The sequence below is a fragment of the Gambusia affinis genome, linkage group LG07 (assembly GCF_019740435.1).
Source record: "Gambusia affinis linkage group LG07, SWU_Gaff_1.0, whole genome shotgun sequence".
NCBI lineage: Eukaryota > Metazoa > Chordata > Actinopteri > Cyprinodontiformes > Poeciliidae > Gambusia > Gambusia affinis.
Genome location: NC_057874.1, coordinates 18,601,861 through 18,608,260, shown reverse-complemented (window position 1 = coordinate 18,608,260; position 6,400 = coordinate 18,601,861). Strand labels below are relative to the sequence as shown.

At 37.6% G+C, this 6,400-nt stretch overlaps 1 long non-coding RNA gene across 1 annotated transcript; it reads left to right on the top strand.

Moving 5' to 3' along the window:
* Window positions 1-271: 271 nt before the first annotated feature.
* Window positions 272-6,088, top strand: LOC122833622. The gene is made up of 2 exons (XR_006371002.1): window positions 272-1,406; window positions 5,907-6,088. It is a non-coding gene; the product is annotated as an uncharacterized LOC122833622 (long non-coding RNA).
* Window positions 6,089-6,400: the final 312 nt, after the last annotated feature.

Below are 6,400 nucleotides of genomic sequence, written 5' to 3'. Positions count from 1 at the left end.
GTTCTGGCCGACACTCCAGGTTGAGAGCAGTGATAAACACGAACAATGCCTTACAATCCTTCAACCCTAGAGCAAACTCACCTACACACTGAAGCATCTCAAACCCATGTTTCCATTCTTCTCTGATCTGTGAAATCAACAAAGCATTTTCCTCCATACAACTTGAATCTTACTGGATATTTTCTTTGTTTTTTTTAATTTATTTATCTATTATTTTTGCCATTCTCTGTAAACTCTAGAAATGGTTTTGTTTTAAAATCCAAGGAGTTTAAGCAGCTTCTGAAATACTCGGATCAGTCCATCTGGAACAATCATGGCATGTTCAGAGTTACTTAAATCCCATTTCTCTTCCATCCAGATGCTCACTTCACCACATCTTCCTCAATGTACTTCCTGCTTTGTTAATTTAATCATTCACAGTTTGTGTTAAACAGCGAGACAAGTGTACCCAGTAACGTGACCAGTGAGGGTATATCTCGAGTTGTTTAATTTTTGTTTCTACAAACACAAGTTTGATTTCCTGTGGTTCTGACCAGCTACAGTATCTTCGTATAAAATTATGGTTCCCTGTAAAGGCAGGGAATCAATCTTGTTAAAACCTGGTAAAACCGGACATTATTATAAACCAGATTAAGGTTCTGGTACATGCTACTTGCAGTGAAACTGGTGCTAAATGCAGAACTACGGAAGAAATTGCCATAAAAATGGGTCAAAGGCAACTTTGGTCTCATCATTGGTTCTTCCTGATTACTTTTTTGTTTCATTTGCATCCATGCAAATTAAACTGATTCACAGTTGGATAGTGAATTGGACTAGCAGGGTAGTTCACTAATTCCTTCCCCCTAATTTTTTTAGCTGTGGTAGTGGGAGGGGTAGAGGTATTAAAAGCAATTAATTATCAAATTTCTACTACAAAAGTGACAAAAGACCCTCCCTGTTTAAGCAACTTGTTCACGTATCCATAGCATCTGCTTCAGTCCTTCATTTCCCCGTCAGCGAGAGACAAATGAATAGAAATGACTGCTTTGTGCTTTCATGCAGCTGTCTCTCCAAGCGGCATGAAACATATATTTTTAGTCTCCCATTTGTGATTTTTGTATCTGCAGAGCAGGGAGAGAAAAGGACACAGACACTTGAATTGAGAATTGCTGTGCTAAAACGCAACCCTTTTTTTTTCTCCCCGTAAGGCAGTCTGCTTGCTGTTTTCTGTTCTAGAAGGCACAATTGGAAAGATCAATTTTAGGAAAGGGGCTTTTTTGAAAAATGCCTTAGCTTTCAAATAAAAAATGGACGTTGTGTTATGCAGAACGTAAGTGAAGTGTAACAGTAGCGACTTGTTAGGATTGTTTTGTTAGTCGTAATGGGGCAACATCAAATTTGTTTTTCTGTGTTCCTGCTGCAAAACAGTTAAGTATATTTTTTTTCATAACAAACTGACAGTTGCTGTGTTTCCACTAAAAATGTGTCCAAAACTTTTCCAATGTTCTGCTGATATCGCATTTGCTGTATTTCCATTACTTAAGAAATGCAGTCAAACTCACACATGTAAAAGCTTGTTCATATGATACGTCATTAAAATTCATGATGGTGACAAATGTAAACACTTACATGAGATATAATATATTTATAGCTCAGCGCTTGTCGCAAGCCATCAGTGGAGACGTTGTCGTCTTATTCAGTGGCTACGTGTATAGGTGCGCCGTTTTGGATAAATTGTAGTCGGACATTTTACAGAACAGCTATGGATTCAACACTTTCAAATGACAAACTCAGATGTTGTGAGACCTCTAGTGAAGCCAGCTGTACCAAGGAGGTCAAAGCCTACAAGTGAGTACATCGCTGCTATATTCACAAACTGGCGGGATGTAAAAAAAAATTAAAAAATTTCCATTGCAGTTTTCCAAAAAACACCAATTCTAATGTGGCTGAAAAACCACTTCATCCTGTCACAAAAATTCTTTATCCAAAAATTTGTTTTCTTTCAAAGTTGGTGCATTTTCTATAAATAAATGCATTTTTGTAATTCCAATTTGTTCAAACTTATAAATTAAAACGCATTTACTCTGTCCTACTGCCCAACTTTGTCATAATCCTTTCAAACCTTCAGTTCTCTCACTGATCGTCTTTTACTTCCTTTTTTTTAAGTAACATCTACAGAGAAACCAAGCCATTATTTTTGCATCTTTTTGTGGAGAGTTGCTTCTGCCTTAAAATTGCAATTTTGTATTTTTCTTGTGTTCAGAAAATTTTATGCTGATTAGCAGATTGTAATGTATTTTGGTAAGCTAAATATTTCTTTTTGGTGGAAGCTGGCCTGTTATCCACAATATTCACTGGTCTTGGAAAGCTGTGCTGTAATTCCAGTCGAGTTCTGCTTGAGTGAGTTGCTTTTTTCTTCCTTGTGGAATAGAAGGACAAATAATGGGCTTGTCTTGCGCCGACGAGCTCCTAGTTTTGTCAGACCATTGATCGAGAGAACAAGGGCCATTTTCACAGTATGTCGCTCTTGGAAACCCCACAAACACACCTGAAAAAGAAAACAACAAAACAGCAGATTAATGTTTCAAAATAAAATGTCTTCTAACCAATGCTTAATGTTTTGATTCAGAAACTAATAGGTAGACAGGCGTGTTATACTTTATTATAGCTAGAATTCTTTTTACTTAAAGGGCTCTCTGCTCTTTGTTCTTTCTGTAACAATTATTTGGTAAATCTCAATGACAAAGAAAAAACACAGAAATAGAGGTAAGAATTTGAATGGGGTTTAAGTAGTTCCAACTTGATGGCTATTAAGTTCATATTTATTTAATGCTCTAGTAAAACTATGATGATAATAAATGAGAAGCACCTCCAATTTTCATACACAAATAATCCACATGGTTGAAGGTCAAACAGGATCCTTTTCCAGCAATCTGGCCCCTCTACTTTGATGCTAGAGGCAGACTTATTTTATTAAAGGGGTCTTATTATGCAAAATTAACATTTTTCATATTTTTATACTTTTATTTGGGCCTAAACAGCAAAAGAGACTAAAAATACTACACAGCCATTTTCTGGCAATAAGTTAATGATTTTTGGTGTCAGAAAAATGAGCCGTTTCAAAAACCTACCAATTAATTTACATTTAATAGGCACTACGCTGTCGCCTAGCAACCCAAGTAGAACTCCAGCTCGTCACCTAGCAACAAGTTTGAAATAAACCGACCTAACCTATTTAGAGAAGCATAACAGGTTATTTTTTTAAGTCAGTCACCCAGTTAGGATTGCTTCTTGCGATATTCATTTGGTAGAGCAACTCTGACCAGGCACATGCAGGTAATGCCTGGTTTACATGGCAAGACAGTTATGCAGATTTTCATGACGGCTCTAAAGATAAACTAATAAGATATTCTTGCTGTGTGTGGTGTACTAAGAGTGACCTAGCTTGCTCAGATGGACGTCGGGAGCGCTCCCGCCTCCAATCGGGGGTATTTAGCTTGTTGGATCGTCTTGTCTTATGACATTCCTGTTGAACAATCAGAAAACGAGGTGATGGAAACATGGAGCGTAATCCAAAATACACGGAAGAAACATCAAATGCTGTGGAATGTGTGTTTTTTTTATTTTTTATTTTGTTAAAAATAGTCCACAAACTATTGTCATTGCTTTTCTGTCACAAATTGTTATTAGGCACATTATCAAGTTTTCTAACTCGAAAGATTAAAAAAATCTTCCAGGTATTACAGGCCACCCTGCTGTCTAAAGCACTTTGAAAATCCAGAACATTGGACACTGGTTAGGACCGTTAGCTTTCACAGTAACATCAATATGGTGTTTTTTTTTTTTATGTGTGTTTGCGTGTATCATGTTCCCAAAGAGCGACGTGCTGTGAAAATAGCCCTTGTTCTCCCAATCAATGCTCTGTCAGAAACTAAGAGCTCCTTATCAGAAGACAAGCCCATTATTTGTCCCTTTTGTTTCCACAAGAAACAAGAAAAGGCGCTCGTTCAAGCAGAACTCGACTGGAATAAATCCCAGCTTTCCGGGATCAGAGGTGGACTGTGGTTAACAGGCCAGCTGTCAGCAAAAGGAAACATTTACCCACTAACAACGGCTACTTACTATCTTTGAGCAACAAAGATAGGACTTTCTATCGAAGCATCTGTGTTGTTTCAATACAGAAACATCTGTACCCAACGTCTTACAATGAGAACTATTCTGGTTGATCCTCATAAGCTGAATAATCAACCAGGTGATGAAGTTAAATCACTTACAAGATGGAGATCTAGGTGAAGTAAACCTACTACTACTACTATTTTCAAAGATACCAAATAGCATTGGTTAATTATTTCTACTAAAATACATTGTGCTTTTAAGATGCTAAAAACTACAACAAGTTTTAGTCACATAGTGTTTGTGGTTGAAGGTTCTTCAAGATGTCAGAGCAGGGGTTTCCAGAAGCTACGCTTTACTGTAACCTTATAAAATACATTCATTTGTATTTTTCTTTGATAATATTAAATTACACAGTTATTGCTTGCATCTGTTCAGCTGTTGGAAAATATTTCCAGTTGCAAGAAATGTATTGAAACGAAAAATAATCTTTGAACACCCAGATAGGCTTTGCTCTTAAACACTTGGACAAAAACGAACAAAAAACAATCTAAACTTGAGTCATGTACTTGGAAACAACTTATAAAGTAATTAAAATTTTGGATTATTGTATTTAAGACTGAAAAGCTTAAGTAATATGTATTTGTGTGTGTCATACGATTATAAAGAGGTTTCGTTCACCCGATCTGGATAAATTCAGGATAAGCCTATGACGGTAGCAGCATTAGAGAAAATCTTTTCAGACATTTGGAAAGTGAACCCACTCGCATCTTAGTAGCACTTTTTAAAATGTTTCTTTATGCGCCTTCTTTAAAAGTTTTTTTTTTATAGAAGATTGAATTTTTGAAAACCTGAACTTCAGGAAACATGACATTTATTTTGACTTTTTAATTAACACCGAGTTATGGAGTGAAAAGTACAGACCACAAACAATTATTTCATTTAAAGTCACAGCATTACAGGTGAAAAGTAGTGCTCTGAAAAATCTGTTAAGTTAGAAAATTTTAGCTCAGTTACACCAAATGACAATGGTTCTTTAGAAGACCATTAAGAAGATAAACAAAAATGTTCTTTCATCTTTCTGCAATATGATTTCTCTAATTGGTGGTTGTACAAATTCACTTGTACAACAGCACAAGTGGCTGTTGTATCATTATACAATAATAGTAAATTAAAATGATGTTAAGAACACCTCAAGGAGGCTCCTAAGGAGCAGCATCTTTCTATTTTTTTTTTCTCTCCCCTCCAATGGGTCTTTTTGTGGGCTCTAGTGTCCCTTATATGACAGTAGGCTGACAGGAAAGGGGGAGACAGAATGGGGAAGACATGTGGCAAATGTCGCCGGGTCCGGGAATTGAACCCGCGACGGCCGCGTCGAGGACTCAAGGCCTCCAAATGTGGGTCGCGCTATCCACTACGCCACCACAGCACGCAGCGTGTTCTTTCTTTCTGTTTTTCTGGCTGAGCTGTTTTATGTAAAATGCTTCAGAAACCTCATAAGGTTTCCCTCTGTTAAAGAGAAAGTCACTACATGCATGTTCAGTTTGAAAGATTGCTGCAAAGTTTAAGACCCAAAGCTATCAGGATGTAGCCACATCCTTGTTCAGGAGAAATTGCTGCATAAAATCGACCAGTTTTAATTGGATGGAAAACCTTTTATGGATATGAGTATTGATCTATAATATGCCTATTTTATTTGGGGCAACATAAATAAACTGAATTGTTTCCACTTTGTAAAGGACACTGGTTCAGAGGCCATTGATGGTTAAAGGTTGGCTTGCCTTTTATTTTAATTTGTTTTTTTTTTCCATCAGAGAAAATCTTTTCTTGGCCCCAGCTTTCTGGACCCCCACCACTTCAGCTCTGCCCTGCGAGTGAGAGCACTTGACACGCCTGGGGCTCCTCACCTCCCTTTCCCCGCCTGTGTCTCCCCCTCGAGCTCGGTTCTCCTTGGCTGGATGAAGGAGATACAGATTAAATTATTCTCTCCGTTCCATTTCTCCCACATTTTCATTTATTTGCACTGTGCTGTCGCTTCTCTTCTGTTGCGTTTGTTCCTTAAGTGGAACCCATTCAGAGTCTGTCTCTGCTTGTTGCGTCGTCTCATATTAGTTTTGGCAGTGGTGTGGAATAGTGGTTATGCGAAACAGAAGCAGGGCTTTTACTGATGTATAAAGGCATTCGCTGAAGTGATTGGCCAGAGCTTGCCTACTGATTCACACACACACTGTCTGTGTGTTTCAGGAAAATAAACAAAGCATGTTTTACCTACAGGTTTGAGACAACTATTGACGCCATCATCCACAAA